This window comes from Protomyctophum bolini (assembly GCF_963924005.1).
Source record: "Protomyctophum bolini genome assembly, chromosome: 15".
Classification (NCBI taxonomy): Eukaryota; Metazoa; Chordata; class Actinopteri; order Myctophiformes; family Myctophidae; genus Protomyctophum; species Protomyctophum bolini.
In genome coordinates, this window is record NC_137876.1 from 12,328,521 (window position 1) to 12,352,068 (window position 23,548).

The 23,548-nt window shown below is 42.8% G+C and overlaps 1 protein-coding gene across 1 annotated transcript in view; it reads left to right on the forward strand.

The window, feature by feature from the left end:
• Positions 1-271: 271 nt before the first annotated feature.
• The window catches only part of LOC308329989 (KATNB1-like protein 1), an 88,416-nt gene continuing 65,139 nt past the window's right edge, over positions 272-23,548 (forward strand). The window contains exons 1-2 of the mRNA XM_080784576.1: positions 272-297; positions 15,021-15,160. The gene's annotated coding sequence lies outside the window, so the exon portion shown is untranslated. The remainder of the gene's footprint in view (positions 298-15,020; positions 15,161-23,548) is intronic.

Below are 23,548 nucleotides of genomic sequence, written 5' to 3' on the forward strand. Positions count from 1 at the left end.
TCTAGCAATGATGGAAATGTCATCCATTCATATTTACAGCCTGGTTGGAATGATCAGGGAGAGAGAGAGAGAGGGTCTGGGTATGAGAAGCCTGAAACAGCTGGACACGGGGATATATTAAAAGCAGATGGAGTGTCGGAATGTCTGTCGGCCACATGGAAAAAGCTGATGCTTGCCTCTCTATACCTCCACAGCAGCAGCGGCAGCATGCATGCATGCGGTTCCAAGCTGCAGCACCTACAGCCAACTGTCAACACAACAAGAGGCCGGAGGAAAGACGGGGAGAAGTTATCTGAGGTGGGCTTAACACTCATGCTTTAGACAGCTCCGCTCACACAGGATCTCCCATCAAGCAACATTTTCCACAGTTAGTTGTGTTGGCCAAATTGATTTGTCTAGATTCGGTTTCTAAATGAAAATATTTCTGCTCTTCTGGCATTGTTATAACTGGAACTTTTATGGTAGGCGGGGGTAGTTTTGTGCCTTTCCTTTGCTGCATGTTCTGCACACAAACATCTACAGTACATGTATTTGTTTCCACACATCGTGGCTGCCTGGCTACTCAGCGACACTCGGTGACGGTTAAGAACCCAACGTCCCTGTCCTGCGGCAAACATCCGGCGAAAATAAGCGACGCGCTGTGTGAGCTTGTAGATCGGCTAACTCGACCGTGTATAGGTACAGTAATTCAGCGACTTTCTGCACCGCCTTGCTGTAACCACTTAAACACTAGGCCTATACTCAAAGTATAGAGCCCCCAAAAAACAGCCGATCTACAAGCTCACAATGCGTTGCATTGTGACAGACACATGAGCTTGTACAGCGCATGTGTACTTTACTGTACTGTGTACGAAAAGTTCACCCCGGGCCGGAACAGGGAGGCTAGGGTTCAAGGGGTTAAGTGTGCCATGCAGGCCTACAGGGCTTCACATGTGGAGGCCATGTGTCTCCAGGAAGCAGGGGATGCTCCCAAGAGGACAATGAATAGGAAGACCCCCCTTTTGTTCTAGGACCCTAAATCCTCCCTGGTGGTGGCAGCATACTGCAGCTTTTTCTCAAGAGCACCACGGGCATTTCTACGCCTCGCATTCTTGAGGCGTTGTGAGCTTGTAGATCTGCTATCTTAACAATATTCTGTGGAACCGAGTCAGAACAGAATGTAATGCCTCAACTCCTACATTCTAAGTGGTAGTGGGGAGGGTCCCTAGTTCAAATATGATTACTTTTGGGGGGTCCCTAGTTCAATTATGATTATTTTGGGGGGTCCCCAGTTCAATTATGATTATTTGGGGGGGTCCCCAGTTCATTTATGATTATTTTGGGGCGTCCCCAGTTCAATTATGATTATTTTGGGGGGGATCACGGCCTGGAAAGGTGGAGCACTGCTCTAAATGACACACGCACGTGGCTCGCATCTCAGACTCCTTTACCTCAGCCCTTCGGTGGCTCAAACTGCCAGGCATATTTATTGTGATTTGAACATGTGATCATGGAAACCTTGCAAGCAGCACATTACCTCTGCATCGCAACCACCTCTGTAGACAACCGATTTCCTTCTGCTAAATCACTTAAAGGATACTGATAGCTTCAAAGTCTCTTGGAGCGCGAGCCCTCGGAGATGCAAGTCAGAGGGGGGAGAGAGAGAGAGAGAGAGAGAGAGATGCATCTACCATGAAATGCTATGCATCAAACAGCTGATGAATTTGACTTGCATTTGTTCAAATAATCAAGCTAATAGTTCCAACATGTGCTACGCTGAAAAGCATTATTTTTGTTTTTACTGAAAGTGAGAATTGTCTCACTCTTTAAAAGCTCTGCGGGGCCTTTATGGTGGTTGACATTGACCACAATAGCATCTTGGATGGGATTACCAAGCGATCTTCAGGCTGTGCAGTGGAAGTGCAAACCTGCGACCGGATGGACCCGCAGAGGCTGAAAGAGTTAGATCATGTCTTCTTGATCATCCAGGACATTCTCTGTGGTCGGCCTAAGGTCTCATTAATAATGCAGAGATCTGAAGTCCGTGGCCAGGTCGTCTCCAAGCACGTAACGTCTGAGGCCTAGGAGCTATTCCATAGTTTGTTGAACTTTTCGGGGAATATGCCAGCCAGCCTCACTCTCAGACAATACTGGAATTCAACGTTTTTTCCATCATGTGGTTGCAATAAAAAATAGATCCTCGATAAAATAAAATAAAAGACACCACTCTTTGGATCGGTCCCATTGTTTTGGTTGAGACTCCAAAGAAAAGGAAACATCAAAGTTCTTAATCTTTTTATGATCACATTACCTTCCACTTTATGGGGGTCACTCATGGCCCAATCACAAGAATGCGATTAATAAGGGATAAAAAACACATGATCCCCTGGAGAATAAAAACGATCCGATTCTCATGTAAGGCTGGCACAACTTGAGAGCAATGAAAATATGAGTTTAAAATAACTAAATCGTAAATTGTGCAAAAGTGCAGCACAAGCCTTTGACACAGTGCAATCTTGCTGATATGTTCTCAAGTTCATTGCTGCTGCTGCTGCTGGTATACAAATTCAAAGAGGGATTTATCTGAAGCTCCAGTGGTCAGAATATTAACTTGTGCATCATTAGTGTAAATTTACATTGCGGAAGTGGCTCAGGAGGTAGAGCGGCCGTCTTGGTATCCGAGGTTTCCAGGTTCGATTCTCATCTCTTCCTGCTATCCGTCGAAGTTTCCTTGAGCAAGATACTGAACCCCTAATTAATCCCGGTGAGCAGGTTAGTGCCTGGCTAGCTCTGGTCCATAGCCCTAATGCCCTTTGCTTCCGTTGCATTAAGGCTCTGCCACGCTTTGCTTCCTGTCCTGGCATGAAATACAGACTACCTAATCACCAATACAAGGCGGCTTGTGTAATTGGAAAGCCTACTTTCCTTAGTGGCCAGTGGCCACCCACCACGTATAAAATGCACTTTTTGGCCAGAAGAAAAGGGATTGTTTTTCCACCGAAAAAAACCCCCAAACTTTTAGTTACTCCACTGCACCCTCTACCGATATTGCCAAGAGAAAATCTCATAGACAAGATTTTTCCTTCCGGTGAAAAAAAACCCCTTTATGCAAAAGTGCATTTTATACGTGTGGTGGGGGGCTCAGAGTGTGTCCACTAAGCTTTAGTATTGGTGAGTAGGTAAAACGTTCTTTATATTTACGCTACAGACGAGAGGCTGGTCTGCATTTATGCGAGCGTAGGAGGAAGAGAACAGTCCCATAGCTCTAATGACGGCATTAAAGCTATGGACCAGAGCTAGTGCCTGGCATGGTTTCCTCTGCCGCCGGTGTGTGTGAATGGATGAATGTGAAATACATTTTAAAGCGCTTTGTATAAAAGTGCTATATAAAATGCAGTCCCTTTCATTACCAGGAGGTTAAATTACATATCGATGCCTCAAAACAACAACATAGCTCCCTATGATATTCCAGGAACTACCTTTCCATCATTAATCATTTCAAACATAATATTTTGTGATTGAATAATGACACGTGAGCGCAGCGTGGCTGTTGTATTAGCGGCGTGACTTTCAGAGGGGTGAGTGTGAGGAGGCTTGTGGTTTGGCCTTGTCAGTGGAGGATCATAGGGCTGTATGGAATCCACCAGCTCTCCATCACACACACAGTTAGTTCTCAAACTTCAAGGACCCCCACATTGATATATTATTATATTATTTGGATTACTTTTACGCTACTTCATTTTTATAACAGTACTTTTATTTGAGTACATTATTTTTTTTGGCCGATCTAACCTCTGGTGGTATGATATGATATGATATAGTACTTTATTGTCAGTTCACACTGAAATTTGTCTTGCGACACAGCAGCCAAGTATGCAGAAACACATATACAACACAAAGAACAAGACAATTTACATACATAAAGACAAGAGCAATATCCACGCTTAGATTATCCTGTGGCTACTACATCTCCTGATTAAGCCTCAAGGTCGACTGGTAGACAAAGGACCTCTTTAGTCTGACCTTATTGTATGCTGGTACACCATATCTCCTTCCTGAAGGTAGCAACCTATATTCTCCATACAACACATGCTTAGTATTAGAGGTGATATTCCTTGCTAACCTTAGGATGCTGTTATCATATGTGGATGTATAAAGTTTCTGAAACTGAGTATACTGAAATAAAACCGTGATATGGGGTTAAATCCACTTTTTAACCCATTTAAACCGGGAAAACATCCGTCATTTTAGATTTGAGTTTTCCAGAAAACTCTTCCACGATTTAGAACATTGGTTTAGAACAGCTCACAGCGCTGCCAGCTTGTACATATGCTATATGTTTTAACATTTGAAAGTGTTAATAATTTTGAACACAAATCTTCTTGTCTGGTGGGGGTCCCTTTCAGATGGGGGCACGCGGCCAAATACATATCATTTTGGGGGTCCTTTAGCAGGAAAATATTTGAGAACTAGGCCTACTGCTTTAGAAGGCATTCGTAAAATCAGTTTCATGTCTTAATGGATAATTAAAAAAAATCTTCTTTTTCCATGGGTTATTCCAAAAATAAAATAATAAAACATTGCATCGTGCAAAATGTCCTCGGCATTGGCCTGACTACTGAAGATATGGGAGACTTGTAACTACGGGAGTGAGTGAGAATATAATGGGATGCATGTTATGTTACATAAGATTTTCACTAAGCTTTGGGAAATGTACTCTAGAAAATGATCCTTTCCTTCCGTTTAATCAAAATGTCAGTAAAGTCTTTCCCCCAACGCATATTCAAACCTCCAATTATTCCAAGATACACACGGAGCAATTTGGCTATAAGTTAATTTTTTTGTGCTTGTGGTTTAGGTAGTGGAATAACATGCTACACTGCAAAAATCCTGATTCCAGTTAATTTAACTCAGAGTGTAAAAATGGACCCCTAATGGATCTTCTGCATTAACTTGAAGCCAAAAAGCGGTCAGCCACTAACATAAATGCATTTCTCGGAATGGAGTTTGTTTTAAGGTTTTGTAACATACATAAGTCTGATGCATTACAGCACTAGAAGTTAATGTAGTAAAGATTTTTTTAAAGGCAGGGAAACTGTACTTCACAATGATGTCGCTACTGTAGGTAATCACTCTCCACCACATCCATGGCTGCACCCTAAAACTAATGACGTGGACGGCAGTCAAAGCAGACACAGTGGCTTTGGCTCTGCCTGCGATTGGCAGATCGAGGCAGTGGCATGATCAAAATGGCCATGAGAGAGAGTGGCAGGTTGTATAAAAGGTGAAGTTCCCATAAAGGGTGAAGTTCCCTTAAAGGCAGCTCCAGACAGCACAGACGGACGGTCGGCCAGTTTGAAAGCGTCGGGGAGCTTGTCGGCAGGAGACTTCTGCCAACAAGCTCCCGTCACTTGCCGCCGATATCGCCTTCCTGACGCGTCAGAATCCGACGTTGATAAAAAACCGAGTAGGTTCGGTCGGTTGCCGACCTCAGGAATCGCTATCCGTGTTGTATTGACGAGGGGGTAATATACTCCACTCAGTGGATCTCTAGTCTGCTCGTCATGTTTCAGGGCTGACTACTGTATAGTGTGAACTAGATACCATATTCTCAATCTCAACTCTCAATTCCTACACCAATCGATCAACTCCAAAGCAAAGCTAGTGAAAAAATGCTTGTGTTTTGTCTTCGTTGTGGGATACAGAGAGGTTGCCAAATTCTGTGAGTGAAACAAGCGACCGGGTCTGTGCTGACTGGTTTGTGCTGAATAAAAATGCTAGTCTGTTGCAATGCTAGTCTGTTGCAATCTGACAGTTTTAAGTCTGAACAAGATCGACTGCTTGGTGTGGAAGGGCCTTATACAGTGAGAAAGGCTGCCAGGCAGCGGTCAGTCCGTATGGACAAATATGGCAAAGACTTGGCTACATGTTCTCTTCATCATTACAATGTTCTTATTTTGATCATAAGACCCAATACTGAATGTCAAGTCTCCAGATTGTCTATGACACTGATTTACTACGGCACGGGAAGTGGTTGTCAAATGTTTTATTGCGAGCATCCCCTTAACTCTGAGAGTATACAAATGGTCATAGTGGAATTTGAACAGTTCTGTACAGTAGGGACTCTAGGGAGGACACAATGGACATGCACTGTGCGTATTTTAATTTGTCTTGTACTATGCAAGTACTACTGAGGGTGTGTATTTGTATATTGTATAATTCTGCAGATAATGGTGTTGCACTGAATGTGAGGTCTTTTTTATCACGCTGTATAGTACGTTTTCTTTGCTCTGTAATCTAGTAGCTTCATGCAGTTCTTAACTGCTGTGTGGTCTTTGGTGAATGGCCTTGGATCGAAACCCAGTCTCCATATAGACAAATCCATAGTAGGCCAGGTGTAGCTAATCAGTAGCCTTGCGTTGCGATACTAGCTAATCAGTGCTGCGGTGTAAAGCTGCAACTATGGCCGTCCCTCCATGGATTCATTCTCAATATTTTGAACCCTCAATTTTGTACTCTCAGAGTTACAGACTTGTAAGGGTAAAGACCCTGAGGGTCCCCATGAACGCCACTTTGAGAGGGGGATATGGCTGGGTTAAGGAGTCACACATGGTCCTCATTGGACACAGAGCTAGGTGTGACTATAGACACCTGTAGTGAATCATGTTAATCGTGATATAGCCTATAGTGTGTATACTGACTTGACAGCATAACGTCAGTCAGTGTCCCAGGTACGATTCCAGCTCTGAGTAAAGTGTCCCTGAGCAATTAAGACCCTATATATTGCCTATTATACCCCTAACTGCTCTCCCCCCCCCCCCCCCCCCCCCCCATGTGCTCTTCTGTCGGGGCAGCACTCAGCTGCATGGCTGAAGCTTAAACTTGAAGCTCCCTCGTGGGATGTGATGGGTTTAAAACAATTTAAAAAAATCACACCTGTATGAAGTGAGCGGTGCAACTATACATAGTTATAGTTACTGTACTCTACTGTGCTTTGTACTGTATTGTAGTGTACTGTGCGGGGGTCCCCGGAACATCCAGAGCCCCAGGAACGGCCCAGGGCTCGTACTGTAGTGTACTCTGTGCCACTTTACTCTGTGCTGTACTCTACTGGCCACTTTAGGTGTTGCAGCTATTTCGTGCTCTGACATACATACAGACACAGAGACAGACATAGGGACGGACGGACATAGCTCCGTAATAGAGCGGAGGCACCGCTCAAAAAAGGAACGGGTATAATTCTAATAAGTCTTAAATAGAGTCAAAATAGCTGCCAGCAATACCAACATTTATGTCTATTTTCATTGAGAGAAATACTTATCATGACATGTAATATTTATTATCACTGTAAACGCGGTAGCGGTCATAATATATGCCCATGAAGTCCTGTCATATCAACATGACATAAAGCAAGCCTATGTGTAATATTATTTTCATAGTCACTGGTCCGTTGTATGTGTCTCCATATTGCCTAGTAACACAAGTATAACAGTGTCTGTCTATGAAAGTCTGTCTATGAAAAGGAGTCGGCTTTGTTCAAATGCACATTAATCATACGGAGAGTGGATACGATATATTGTCACCATACTAAAAATTACATTTAAATCATGAACCTTTGCCACTAAAATCACTTTATGTCACTGAATGTGAGTAAAGGAAAGCAATTGAATAAAAGTGTTGAATTACAGAAATAAAAATGTCTCATCGCATGTGAATGACTCAATACCCTTATGAGATATTTACCATTCGTAGCAAAAAGGACCCAGGGGTCCTTGGGTGGGTACCAGGGGGTCCCCAGCTAAATTATTTAATTCACCATCACAACCATCCACTTAAAACTATAGCAGATACTAGGTCGCAGTGCAGTGTTGAATATACTGTACACACACACACACACACACACACACACACACACACACAGTATATTTTTTTAACACAACTCTACTCTTCTGCAGGTCCCTGGCACAAAACCTTTTCAGATGGAGGTCTGCGGCCAAATATATATCAATTTTGTCGTCCTTGGCACGATTTATGGTAAGTGAACTGCAATTAGCACTTTTCTAGTCTTCCAACTACAGTGTAATTCACATCGAGTCATCGACCCTTTCACACACGCACCACCACGGTGGAACATCGTCACACATTACACATGGAGCGACGGTAGCTCAGTCCATCCATATGGACTTGGCTGGCTGGGAACCTGAGAGTTGCCATGGTTCAAGTCCAGTGTGGACAACAATGTGGAGTGTGGGCAGGTGGTGGGAGAGCTGCCAGTTCACTTCCTTGGTGAACCCTTGAGTAAGGCACTGAAGCTCTAAATACTACTATCTGGGGGTCACTGGCGCACTATAGCCTGTATCCAAGTTGGGAACCTAGTATGCAATACCCGTTGTCATAGCACCCGTTTTAAACTGTCTTTCTGCCCGTGTCTGAAGAGTGCAAACTGACTGTGAAAAGTGGACTGGTTAAGTAATCAAATGGCAGGTGTGGGTTGCCATGGCAATCAATTGGCTGAGGCAGAGGCTGGGAATTCTACAGGTGAGGGTAAATAAGCTCATTAGGTCCACTGGCAGAGCCTGAGCAGAGCCTTTTGTGGTAGTTCTGGACAACCGTCTATCTGAGGCCAGCTACTGCACTCCGTGTGGTGGTGTGGAACGCGGGTGTCAAATTTGAAGTCAGTGAGGCGAACGGTTCTCGAGTTACATGGATTACAGACGGACGTAGACGGACGGACAGGCGGACGGACAGTGCATTTATTGTAAGATGTGAAACAAAGAAAAAAGCTGCATTCCAAGAACAAAAAACAGTCCAGGGGTACTGTAATTGTTTTGGACCAGTGACGGTACATACCATAGAGTAATATGGTACACTATGTGTGGCACAGTGGAGATGGGAGCACAACATGAATTACAATGGTTTACAATACGTACTTCCATAGATGATTCGATCATCATTTATTTTGCGCGATATGCCATGTTAGCTACAGTTTATAGATCATTTAAATGAGATGAAGAAAATCCCCAATCGGATCCCCACACACAGTGACAGCGCTCCATGTTTATGCACAGACAGAATATTCTGTACACTGCAGTGTTTTTATGCGGTCTCCTCATTTGACCACATCTATCCACGGTAGCGGGACATCTTTGCGCTGCGTAAAATATGCCCTCTCCGTCTCCAACTGTGTTTACTCCTCATACTCCTCATACTCAATTTCCTTTATTTGATGCGGATTGCATTCATACCTGCAGTGAATCAAAGTCAGATGCGCTTGGAAGCGAGGCAAACTAGAATGTGATTGTTTGATCCGCAGCAGAATTCGAATGAGCTCACACCTGTCAAACGAAGCGCACTTTCCGACAACACGCAGCAGGATTCGTTTTAATCGCAGTAAAACATTCTGGGGTGAATGCCACCTTAGGCGTTATTTTATCCATGGCCTGAGTCCATGGCCTGATGAAAGTCAATGTGGGGGTCCGTGACATGAAGACTCCTAGGATGGAGGAGCAAACATCGTACAGATGTGTGAACTATTAATTGGTCATTCGTTCGCTTTTTTTATCCACCTTGGAAAATGTGTTGTACGTATATGTCCACAAATGGAAAACCACACTGTCTTTAACGTCACGACATTCAGTTGTCAAGTTTTCCCTTCGTGTTCTCTACGCCACGGAATAAAAGCCAAGCCTATCAGATAAGATCCTCCATTTGTACACTCTGAGTTACAGGCCTTTAAGGGTCCATTTGGTTCCATTTGTATTTCGTACACTCAGTTACGGGCGGAAAAAGTATTGTCAAATGTTTTACTTAAGTAAAAGTATCAATACTGTAATATAGAAATACTTCGTTACAAGTGAAAGTCCGGAATTCAAAATGTACTTGAGTAAGTACAAATTAAAGTATTGGCAACAAAATGCACTTAAATGTACCTAAAGTAAAAGTACTCATTATGCAGAATGTCCCACTTCAAGTTTTAAAATGTGTACACTGCATGTACACATATTTTGAAAATAGCAGATCTACAAGCTCACAATGTGTCACATCACGGCCCATTGTGAGCTTGTAGATCGGCTATTTTCAAATGGCCGAAATGTATATATAGCCCTGAAGTGGTTACTGTATGTTTTGTAATAATAATCTAAATCTACAAAGTAACTAAAGTTTTCAAATAAACGCAGTGGAGTAAAAGTACAGTCTTTTCCCTCTGAGATGTAGTGGAGTAGAAGTTACTTTGAGAACCACAGCTCTCTCTTTGCTATAAATGGTGATCAACAGGCCAAGTCATTCTGATTCGCTCTCTCAACGTTTGACCCCTCTTCAGTAAAACTCACAGCCGATCAGAGCGATGTGGTGGTTCTGTATATCTGAAATACCATACGTGAAAACAAACGTCCTCGCCACCTTTTCATATTACAACATGTCTGGGAGGTTGAGCGACGCGCTCATCTGGGGAGAATGAAACCATTATTTCTGCATGGGGCCTTTTTCAGTCAAGTCTTGCGGCTTGCGTGTACGGCGGCACGTATGACTCAAAGTGTATCAGTGGCAGGAATGCTGTGGCTGACCACAGCTATGACAGGAGGAGAACGGCAGCTTCACATAAACACAGACCTCCAGTTTTAATCCAGCTTTCTGTATTTTAAACAGGATAGCTTCAATAATGTATATATATTGAAGCGATTTTATCACTGTCTCGGGGCTTTGAGTCACTCGCCTAATGTCTCTGTTGACATTCCCTCACGTTTCAGAGCAGATACCCCGCCGATTCACAAATAGCAATTCGGAGGTTTTTCGGGTCTGGAAAATAGAACGGTGACATTTCAGTAGCTTCTGGGGATTTCATTTCGACGTCGTAATTTTTTTCCTATTTTTTAAATAATTCCTTGCATTGACCTCTGCTTCGAGTCAGTTCTGAAGCAGGTGACAAGGTGCTGTCAATTACACAAAAATGGGACTGGTAACCGAGACATATAATATTCAACCAGACTCTGGTTGAATATTGTAAAGTCGTCTCTGGAGAGTCTCATGCAGGGACTTAAAAATGAGTTACAGCATTTCTAGCTCATTCATCATAGCTAAGGGTTCAAACTTCAAGCTGGAGAGGGCTTTGCAGATTGCGGCCAGGATTCCTCTCGTGGACAGCCCACTTTGCCAACGAGCACAGCCACAGCTGCAGAGGGAAAGAAAGCCTCTTTCTTCTACGTGAAATCTGCTGCGTTGACTCGGTGTCACATTTTGCCACACATTCGAATGGGGCACATGCAGCTAATCGAGGCGAGTTCCCCCGCGAAGACCGTATGAACACAGACTGCGGTACATCCTGGGGAATGTCCAACTTAAAAGCAGTATGCACAAAGTGCATGTTGTTGATTGATGGATACTTTTCTTGAACACAATAAACGGGGTATCTTTACAAATGTTGAAATGGAACCCACCACTGGCACAGTATGTGCACAGTATTTAACGTGATGTTGGCCACTCGGCCAGTAAGAATTCCGAATCTCAACAAAAGACGGTGGTGTGTGCAACACCGTATTGACAGGAAAGAGGCAGAGGAGAACGTGATTCAGTCATATGGGGCAGCAGTGTGTAGTCGAGTCTGTTTTGAGGGGCACAGAGCCAAACCGAGGGTGCACGGCGGCCATGGCCTCCATGAAATGCCTGCCCTGCATATCACATTAATCACATTACATTAAATGCCTGCCCTGCATATCACATTAATCACATTACATTAAATTCCTGCCCTGCATATTACATTATACATACATTAATTACAGTGCATTATATTGATTGATTGCCCATGTGACCCAGATTAATGTTGTTCACCCTGACCCCAAAGAACTCCGGGACCTTTCTGGTCAACCGCAGATCATTCTCAGACAGGAAGCAACTGGAACGGAGGAGAAATGTTCCAGTAATGCGTGAAACAATGCCGAAGGGCCGGCCTCGTCCTCCCAGTCCGTTCGCCAAACACTTGCCTTCCCTCGGCGGATTCCAAAACACTGACATGGCTAATAAAGATGATGAAATATGTGTTTACTGATAGGCTGTTGTGAAACACTGCCTCCTGACAAAATTGCGTATTATCCTCCATACTCAAAAAAACTCTTATCTGATACCGGTGTATATAGTATTGATTGTTGTCTTTCATATTTCATATACAGATTATAAATATTACAAATCAGTTATTGTGTACATCAGTATTTATTCTTAGATGTAGCTATTATTGTGTCCAACAATATGTGACCACATTGCATCGTAATCTTCGTTGGCCTCCGAGCTCCGACTGACCGCCAGGCGTCCGTCAACACCCCGCCACCCTTGTCCCTCTCTCTCTCTCTCTCGCTCACTTGCTGCCTTGCTCTCTCCCACGATGTTAAGTTAAACCTATTTCCTGTTAATAACCTGGGTGAAATATGCGGCATTGGGAGGTAAAGGGGAGACACTTTATTGTGAAGGGACGACAGAATGAGGAGAGGTGTTGCTGTGTAATTGTCGAGAGTAATGGCTGCGCGCAATATTGAACAGTGAAAACTATTTGTATGAATACACCCGCATCAACAGAATAATGATGTCATAGGTATATTATAGGGGCTTGAAACGGATTCTTAAGGCTGCCTCATTCGTTCCTTTAATATATGTGCTCAATGAACTTGTAGGGCTGGACCAGTAATCAATTTAAGTTACTTCCAACAGGTCTATTTTTGTGGTGTTGGAAAGTAACCAGACTCACAATGCTGGTGTTATATTAACGGTACATACCGTTACACTGTGATATTACTCTAGTCTGCGGGTACATACCTTTACACTGTGATATTACTCTAGTCTGCGGGTACATACCTTATCACTGTGATATTACTCTAGTCTGCGGTGTATATATAACGGTACATACCTTTACACTGTGATATTAATCTTGTCTGCGGTGTATATATAACGGTACATACCTTTACACTGTGATATTACTCTAGTCTGCGGTATATATAACAGTACATACCTTTACACTGTGATATTACTCTAGTCTGCGGTATATATAACGGTACATACCTTTACACTGTGATATTACTCTAGTCTGCGGTATATATAACAGTACATACCTTTACACTGTGATATTACTCTAGTCTGCGGGTACATACCTTTACACTGTGATATTACTCTAGTCTGCGGTGTATATATAACAGTACATACCTTTACACTGTGATATTACTCTAGTCTGCGGTAAACAGTACATACCTTTACACTGTGATATTACTCTAGTCTGCGGTACAACCTTTCAGGTCGAGACCCACAAGATAGATTAGAGGATTCCCGCCATCCATCCATCCATCTATCTATCCATGCATCTTCATCTGTTTGTAGAGCTTGTAGATCTGCTATTTTGGGGGAACCGTTCCCCCCAGAATAGGCATGCTGGATGGGGTTCACGTGGTTAACCATTTTGAGCCCTATATACTTCCTTAAGTTCCTTGCACAACGAAAAACTACAATATTGTCAGCTTGTGGCTATTTATGAAAAGTAAATGGGAAAAGAAGACTTTTTTTGAAACATTTTGTCTATGATGATGTTATACACAGTATAGAGGGTATGCGCGTGACATCATCATCAAACCCGGAAGTTATGCATGGAATGCCTACTGAGTGGCAAAAAACTACTTTCTGGCCTGGACAGCCCATACGTACATCCAAACAGAAAAGTCCTATTTGATTGCATTAAACAACATTAAATAATGTTAAACTCACTTTGCCTGTTGCTTTGCCACTCGATGTGCCATTCACTTTAAGCATGCGCATACCCTCTATACCCAAAATGTTTAAATTCTCTTTTCATTAAGATACTTCACTAACTTACTACATTTCTTTGGACAGTTTTTGTCCATGCAAGCTAACCTACTCCCATGCTGTGTGATACTGGACTTTGGCCATGTCCTGCTGTTGTTAACTAGTAACAGATATGGCTTTGTAAAACAACAAAAAGAATAAATAAATCCATTGTTCCTCACATTCTTTCAGCTGCTACAATAAAACACTCACAGATGAGCTGTTTCCATAAAAAAAAAAAAAGGTGTTGGAATTTTACAATAAACAAAAAACTGGTTAATGACTTCGCTCATTCTTTTGCAATTAACGTCATTATTGCCATTGCGGTGCCATTTATCAGAAAAGAGATCAATCACTTCGTCAGTCTGGAAATTCTGTGCATCAATCGGTTTCCATGAAAGTTCAGGGACAGATGATTTGCATAATCTAAACCAGCCCTTTCATTTTCTGATAAGTTGTGAGTCATGCCGATTTCGGTAAACGAATCGTAACATAATTAGAGATGTAGGCCTGTATTCGCCAGGGTGCAAATAATGTTCAGGATAAAACGGCTTTCAGTCTAACATTTCAGAATTGTATTTCTTTATAACTTGATTGATTGATTGAATACTTTATTAACAGTTTGCAAATACTACAGTACTAAGGTACGATTATACAATAATGCTAAAAGGATAAAACCAAAAGCCCTAAGTAAGGACTAAGGAGTATTCAATTTCAATTATTAAAAATAATAATGAAAAATCAATGAAAATAGCCAATCTACAGGCTCACGATCAGTCAAGATTGATGTTGTGAGGCAGCTTTACAGTATTGTATATCGGTGATTATCCGTATTCGGCATACAACAAAGTATGGCTTAAGTGGTTAATTTATTGTCATAATGCTTATTATTGTCAGTATGACCACTCATTTCTACAATAACCCAATGATGTCTTGTTTAAATTGGTTACACAAGGCTTAATAATTCATCGCGCACGACAATAGTGGCCTGTTTGTTCTTTGACGGATTAACAAACAGCAGATTGTTCTTTTTTCATCTCTGTTGGAATGCTGTGAATACAAATCATACCAGACATTCCAGAGGTGCCGCCGTTGGCAAATCCGTCAGGGTTCAAGGTTCAAGCCCTTGTGCATTTTCCATGCAGCTCATGTCCACCGCCAAAGCTGTTACTGTATGTCATTTAAAGTCTACCTTCTTTCCTTCCTACCTTCCTTCTGCTCTAAAGGACGTTTTACTGAAGGTCGCAGCTCTCCAAGCTGGCACTGAAGATAGGAGCTGCCATATATGGGCAAGACTACTGGAATCATCACTGCAGCTTCCTTGTATCTCCGATGAACACGCCCCCCCCCCCCTGGCTGAGAAACGGTACGTACCATCTCACATAATATATAATGTATGTCTGTGGTTCTCAAATGATGTTCTTATTTCAGTGACCCCCAATATCCATGCGGTTTCATTTGTGCACTCTCAGAGTTACAGACCTGTAGGGGTCCATTTGGTTCCATTTGTGCACTCAGAGTTACAGACCTGTAAGGGTCCATTTGGTTCCATTTGATCACTCTCAAAGTTACAGACCTGTAAGGGTCCATTTGGTTCCATTTGAGCACTCTCAAAGTTACAGACCTGTAAGGGTCCATTTGGTTCCATTTGAGCACTCTCAGAGTTACAGACCTGTAAGGGTGAGGGTCCATTTGGTTCCTAAATTCCAATGATTTATCTGGGGACCCCCACTGGGGACCACCTCGACGTCCCCCACTTTGAGAACCACTGATATATGTGATCTCTAGACGGCGTGTGCGTGTGTGTGTGTCTAGTCATGTGTAAATGCAACTATGGCGTTTGATACACCGCCAGTCTGGGAGAATTTATCTCTAAATTCTGCTCACATCGGATGATGAAAGTGTTTTTTTATATAAATACATGCTGGCTGCCATGATATGGGTTCTGATTCAGTGTGGCTCAGAGTGAGAGTCTGTGAGAACTGAGACTAAATTGTTTATCTTGTGGGTGGTCCATTCCAAAGTCGTCACCGACGGGCTCTCTCGTGAGACTTTTGCTGACTGAATTTAAGTGTTGACAGATTGTTATCATAATTGAATCTTACACACACACACACACACACACACACACACACACACACACACACACACACACACACACACACACACACACACACACAGGGCGGCGTTTAGAAGATGCGCTACTGAGTGTCTGACATTTCGGTGTATTGTCCAATGATGATTAACCACTTAAACCCAATACTGAGGCTCTTATGCTAGGTCTGATGATCTCCGATCTCCGAACATCAAATGTTTTGACAAAATTAGCAAATCTACACGCCTGTTGTTTTTAACGTGACACGAACCGCATGAATTTACAGAGAGCGGTATTTTACTCTTCCATGTACAGCATTACAGAAGTAACAATTAATCCGAATCTGAATACAATGTTCTGATTCTTATTCACAACGCATGGCGTGGCAAGGCCAGAATAGGGTTCATGTCTTAATGCATGTCCTGACACTGATCTGGACAAACCTACAGGGAGGTTTCACGTTCATGATCACAGGCCCCCTGCACTCTCTTGGTTTATTTATGGCTGGCCGGCAGTGCAGGAGACTCGTGGGAGGCTGGAGCCCCCAGACGGTTATCTCTTGTCTTTGTGGTGTTCAAAGACATCGCCGCCGGGTGAGACACACTTCTCAAAAGGTTTTCATGTCAAAGACCCCCAAAGTGGTTCAACTGATTTTGATGCTACTGTATGCTGATTTTTCTCTGGGACCCCGGGGATGGGGATGGGGGGGAAATCACAATGAGACGTCAAAGCCTCTAATACGTCCATGAAACTACACAGCTTAGACAACATGGTTTTACTGAAATACTCATTTTCCTGCGAAAGGGATGGGAGAGGGGATGGGAGGGCAACATACCAACCGCCCTGTGTGGCATGGCCGTGTGTGAGGTCAGACGGGGCTCTGAGTTATGGCGCTGTTCAGCCGGCGTGTTTGGGTTCAGCCGGGTTCAGCGGCCGTCCTCCCCCGGGGGGGGGGGGGGGGGGGGGGGGGGGCGCCACGCCACGACGTGACACAGATCTTTATAAGTCATCTACTGGTGTTCACAATGATTGATCCTTCCATGCAGTCATACGGCCGCGTGTTAGACACCTCCCAATGTATGAATGAATGAGCCATTGTAAAGCACGTTGAGTACCTAGAAAAGCGCTATATACAAAATGCAATTCATTATTGCAGACAGACAGACAGACAGTAGATAGATTATGCTATTACATGCACACAGGAGAGATGAGAGGTCCATACAGTACATATACAATACAATACATACATACTATGCTAATATGTAATGCACACGCATTAATTGAAAAGAGGAGAGAGAGTGAGAGGGGGATGAGAGAGACAGAAAGTGAGAGGTTTCTGTAATGTTGTCTGTTGCAGTAGCAACAGATGAGAGAGAGTGAGAGAGAGAGAGAGTGAGAGGTGGGGATGAGAGAGACAGAAAGTGAGAGGTTTCTGTAATGTTGTCTGTTGCAGTAGCAACAGATGAGAGAGAGTGAGAGAGAGAGAGAGTGAGAGGTGGGGATGAGAGAGACAGAAAGTGAGAGGTTTCTGTAATGTTGTCTGTTGCAGTAGCAACAGATGAGAGAGAGTGAGAGAGAGAGTGAGAGGTGGGGATGAGAGAGACAGAAAGTGAGAGGTTTCTGTTGCAGTAGCAGACTAAAGTTGAGTCAGTGTGTCACTGCTGCTTTGGCAGACGCCTTCTAGAGAATCCCTGAAGATTAATATTTCTTCTGCGGATGATTTATTAACTTCTAGAACAAGCTATTGCTCCATAGCAAGATGCACCGAGTGCAGTGTTCCAAATGAAGGGAACAGCACAGCACAGCACAGCACAAGCTGTTTCACTAGCAAATCATCTGGGGCAGCGTACTGTATGTCTGGGCCAGTGCTGGAAGCAATACCACAATGTAGAAATACAGTCACAAGTCAAAGTTCTGCATTCAAAAATGTACTTGAGTAAAAGTACTAACATATTGGCATTAATATATAGGCTATACTTAAAGTATCAACTGTAAAAGTACTCAATTTAGCAGAATGTCCCTTTTCACTCGTTTCAAGATTTATTTATTTTAATTGTCAATTGTCATAAAATAGGCCAGGGATTCATTACCAATAATCAAAATCCAGAGCATGAATTAATTTGAAGTAGTGTATTTAGAAGTATAAAATAATGACAGATAATGAAGTAAAAGTACTCAAAATTGGAGTATTGTACCTATGCACAGTACTCAAGTAAATGCACTCAAGTTACTTTCTGTGTGTGTGTGCGTGTGTGTGCGTGTGTGTGTGCACGTGCGCGTGTGTGCGTGCGCGCGTGCGTCGGTGGGGAGCTGTTCTTCATGTCGGCGTCTGTTCTTTGTCTGGGTGAGGCGAGAGAGGAGCAGCTCTCTCTCGTTTCCTTCTCCCCGTCTCCCTAGCTGAGGTAAATATGACTCACTGAGTCAGCAGCTGGTCTCCGTCACCCCCCCCCCCATATCTCCCAGGATTCCACTGGCGGCCGGCCCACCACAGCGGCGGCCCGGAGAGATCGCTGCACTCTGACGTCATCACTTCCCCTCCGTCCTTTTATGGACATCGTCGTCATCCGCATGCAGGGGAGGCACTCGTTGGTCCATCACGACAATCATTTGGATTGTGTGAGAGTTATTCACACGACTCATGCGTCTGCAATGCACATGTTCCATCGAGGCGCTTTTAGCGTATAGACACAAAAGACACATGTACGCGCATGTAGTGTACGTGCGCTGTCAGGACACAGCACGTGTGTGTGTGTGTGTGTGTGTGTGTGTGTGTGTGTGTGTGTGTGTAATCAGTCTCCCACTGTTGACATTCTGTACAGTGTACACATCTATTCATATAGGCGATATGGTCTCTCAGTAGTAGTTTCATGTCAAGGACCCCCAAATTGATATGCATTTGGCCACGGACCCCCCCCATCTGAAAAGGTGTTGTGCCAGGGACCCCCAGAAGAGAAAGGTTGCGTTTAAAATAAATCTAAATCATTTAGATCTTCCCAAATATTTTATGCTTGTATATCTGCTCTTTTTGAATATAAATGGATAAAGTGGTTGAAATGATCGTGATGCTGTATCAACTGCTTTAGCTGGGGACCTTGGGTGGGTCCCCTGCTGGGGGTCCCCGGACCCCACTTTGAGAACCACTGCCCTACATGTCACGTCTTTCACTCATGTCGTTTCTGCTGCGACGACACTACAATATCCCCATGGGAATCGACGGAAGGTTTATCCTAATCTTATCTTGTCCACTTTCAACCAGGCATCCCCGTTTTAAGGTTGTCATTATGGGCAAAGTTGTCTGATTCCAAAGTATATGCTATATATAGGGTGTAAAGTGGTTAAACTCTTGTGGTCTGACAACTTGGGAAGAGCACAGCAAGCAGCATGTGCACTGATTTGGCCCAAGATTTACAGTGTCTGTTCAAACGCTCCATGTTTTACACACCATTATAATGTTCTTATTTTGATCATCAAGACCCACTTACTGAATGTCACGTCTCCAGGTTTTCTTCAGAATAAGTATATGACAATTATTTATTTTGACAGTAAGGCACATTAGGAGTCCACTAGTATGAGTGGTTCTCAAATGTTTTATTTGCAAAGACCCCCTTAAAGGGACACTTCACCCTTTTTGCAAAATAATATATGTTAATGATGTTTAGAAGCTTTAGAACACTTTCCTGGGGGTCTTTATGTGTGTAATATGTGGTTTTAGATATTTTAGATTGTAGCAGTGAGCCTGTTGTCTCTGATGTCATGGACACTGGGCTCACTTCCTTCCTGGACTACATGTTGTCTCAGTAAGACAGCTCTCCCCCTATCCACAAGGAGGAGCAGTGCACCAAAAAATTATGGGAATTGTAGTCCAGGAAGGTAGTGAGACCAGTGTCCATGACATCAGAGACAACAGGCTCACTGCTACAATCTAAAATATCTAAAACCACATATTACACACATAAATACCCCCAGGAAAGTAATCTAAAGCTTCTAAACGTCATTAACATATATTTTTTTGCAAAAAGGGTGAAGTGTCCCCTTAACTCTGAGAGTGTTCAAATGGAACCGAATGGACCATTGGGTTCCATTTGAACACTCTCAGAGTTACAGACCTGTTATCGTCATTCAGGGTATCTATTTATGTGTTTCTGGTCATATTATTGTCCACTCATTTTGTATGTCCGTCGCACAAATGGAATGTTGACAAAAATGTCCATCCCAAGCCAACATGGTGATGACCCCTGCTTACTAGTACAGTACTTAAGTCCTTTAGTGTAGTATTTCTAATTTTCAATACTTACTTGTACTCCACTACATCTCGGGGGAAAATATTGTAGGTACTTTTACTCGACTACAATTATTTGAAAACTAGATTTTGATTTTATTATTACTCGACATACATTAACCACTAAAGCTCACTACATTTGGCTATTTGAAAATGGACGATCTAGTGAGATTGTATTTCAAAAGATGTTTTATACATTTTGAAAACTTTTAAATGGGACATTCCGCATAATGAATACTTTACTTTTGGTACATTAAGTACATTTTGATACCAATATTTCTGTACTTTTACTCAAGTACATTTTGAATTCCGGAATATTGTTTTTTAAACTTGTAACAGATTTTGGGGCAGCCCAAAGCCCAAAGACCCTGAGAGAAGCGTTTACCGTCGCTTGTGTTTTATTATTACATTATACCTGTCAGACATCTGCGAGTGTGTGTGACTGTCTGTGATGCCGGAAAAGCCACTGTGCGCTTATAGGCGTGTGGTGCGGGAAACGGATGATGGCGCAATCTTTGGATAATGACAATCCAGCCATCTCCTGTACAGGAACCGCTGGCCAGACTGAATGAGAGAGTGGGTTCCGCACCAAACCCAATGCAGCTGTGCTCTCCTCCTGCAGGGGAGGGATGTGGAGCACCGGGTGGATGGTCAACCTCGCTTTGGCAAACATCCTCTCAGACCAAAAGAGTTGATTTATTTTTTTCTTCTTCCTCCTTTTAAACCGTCACCAAATGGTCCTAAAACCAGTGGTGGAAAGTTTACATTAACAGTTTACATTTACATTTTGAGGTATTTGTACTTTACTTGAGTATTTCTAATTTCCAGTACTTTTACTTCTACTCCACTACATCTCAGAGGCAAATATTGTACTTTTGCTCCACTACATTTATTTGAAAACTCTTAATTACTAGTTATTTTGTAGATTTAGATTATTATGACAAAACATAAATTAACCACATTTCGGCCATTTGAAAAAACTTCGGCTACTTTCAAAAGATGTTTATACATTTTAAAACTTGAATTGGCACATTCTGCATAATGAGTAATTTTACTTTTAGTACTTTTTATTACATTTTGATCCCAATACTTTTGTACTTTTACTCAAGTAGTTAAATTGCAGTATTGATACTTTCTTTTTTTTAATGTTTTTTTGTGGCTTTCGCCTTTATTTTATTACTTTTTATGGAGGGACAGACAGGTAGGTTGACAGGAAATGGGGAGAGAGATGGGGGGATGACATGCAGTAAAGGCTGTCGGGATCGGGAGTCGAACCCGCGGCACACTGCCAGACTGGGTTACCACCAGCCAAGGTGCCTGGCCCAGGCCAGTATTGATACAGTATTGATACTTTTACGAGTACTTTTTCCACCACTGCCTAAAATGAATCATAGAACAACTGCTTCTCTAGTTGTCATGGCTGTTGTTTACATTTGAGTGGATTCCACTGTATTGAATGTTTAAACCCAGGTGTTTGGTTTTCTCATTCCACTCCCTGACAGGACGGTCAGTTCTCTGTCTCGCACCATCTCCTCTTCCTCCCCCCTCCCTCCTCATCCTCTCTCTCTCTCGCTCCATGTGAGATATAGGCGAGGTGTCGCGCAGCGTGCTGCTTTTTTGAGCAGACGCTCAGGAATCCTCGTATTCCTTTCTATTTTGGCCAGGAGGGGAGATGAGAGCCGGAATCCGTCAGTGTCGGCTGACAGTTCATTTCTTTAGACAGGTGCCTCTCGCTTGCCATTTATCCTCTGGACACGGTGGAAAATTAAAGCCCCAAATTCTTGGGAGATGGTCAGTGGGGCGATCAATCTCTCCCCGGCCCCTGACCCATTCTGCTCCCCGGCCCCTGACCCATTCTGGCCCCTGACCCATTCTGCTTTCCAGTCAGAATTCTCTCTGTATCTCTGTATCTCCAATTGTGTGTTTGATAGAGCCCGAATGTTGTTTTTAGTTTAAGGTACATTTTTACGTTTATGGTATGGAAAGTTCATTTTGTGGCATTAAAGCTTATTCTGGCTTGGACCTGGTGTGACATACTGTAGTTATAGTAATGTAGTTCTAATCCAAAAATAGCATCAAACCATTGCTCTTTTTGCCTGGAGAACAAAAGGTACTCTTTGCGTAAACTAACCAAACTTGTTAGCTTAGCTGAGCTGATGATTGATTGATTGATTAATTTACCAACAACAAATAGTGTTTCATAACAGTTTTATAGTGTAAACCACATAGCATGTGAATACAATTTAATCATACTTAAAATGAGTTGCCAAATGCGACACACACGGCACAGCACAGTCCTACAGCAACTCTCTGAATTAAATCAACGCTGAGGATCTGACCGCGTGTTATTCCCAACTCCGTTCACTGTGTGAAGTGTTTATGCTACCGAGCGCATTTCTGATCAAAAGCAAAATACTAAGTTATGTAGATTTCGCCTTGGAGAGAGGGCCATAGTATTCAGAGAAAAGCCCACATCACCAAAGGGTATAAACATCATTCTTTGATTATCAAGTTTACTGATTCGGGCCATAAACTGTTCCGTTTCCATAAACAGCTTTTTTTCAGGGCAGGGCTGGATAACGGGCAAGTCGCTTGACTTCCTCGAAAAATGTTCCAACTCAATTTGTGCTAAAAAGCTACTTAATCGGTTACTAAGGAAAGCAATGTTAAGCATAACACAAGCATTTGACTCGGTGTTGATATAATAATGAGGACGACGCCCACGGACCATATTTCTTTGAGAGCTCATGTTATCAGGGCTAATCATTGTTAGTCACAGTTGCTGAAGACGGGCTCAAATGGTGCCAAACATCGTACAGTAATCGTTCTGTTTCTGTAATAATGCTATAAAAGGATTCTTACGTGGTCCGAGGCCTCCTGAGGATGAGTTGCTTACGCGGTTCCCGTTCCTCCTTCTGATGCAGGAAGGGAGAGAAAATCAAAAAGATGAGTCGTATCTGTTATCTCTCTGCCACCCGTGAACCGAGATGAGTCGTATCTGTTGACCATATTCACTGTTTCTCAACCCATTTAGACCTGGAATACATTGTTAGGCTTTACCTTTCAATTCGGGAAAGCATCTGTGTCATTTGGTTGTTACGATATTGTCACTGCCTGGTGGAAACCTTGTAGATACCAAGTTTACAATGTGTATGTTTTGGTTTTTTTCCGTAAATGAAAGCCCTACATCATCATTCATTTCCATTTTTCAGTCATTCAGTTGCAATCTTATTTATTTTCATTTGTTTATAATTTGGGGACCCCCAAAATAATTTGGCAACCCCCCGAGGGTTCTCAACCCATGGGTTGAGAACCCCTGCGATAGTAGAATAGTATGAGTGGGTATACACTGCGAAAGCTAATCTAGACAACTTCTATGG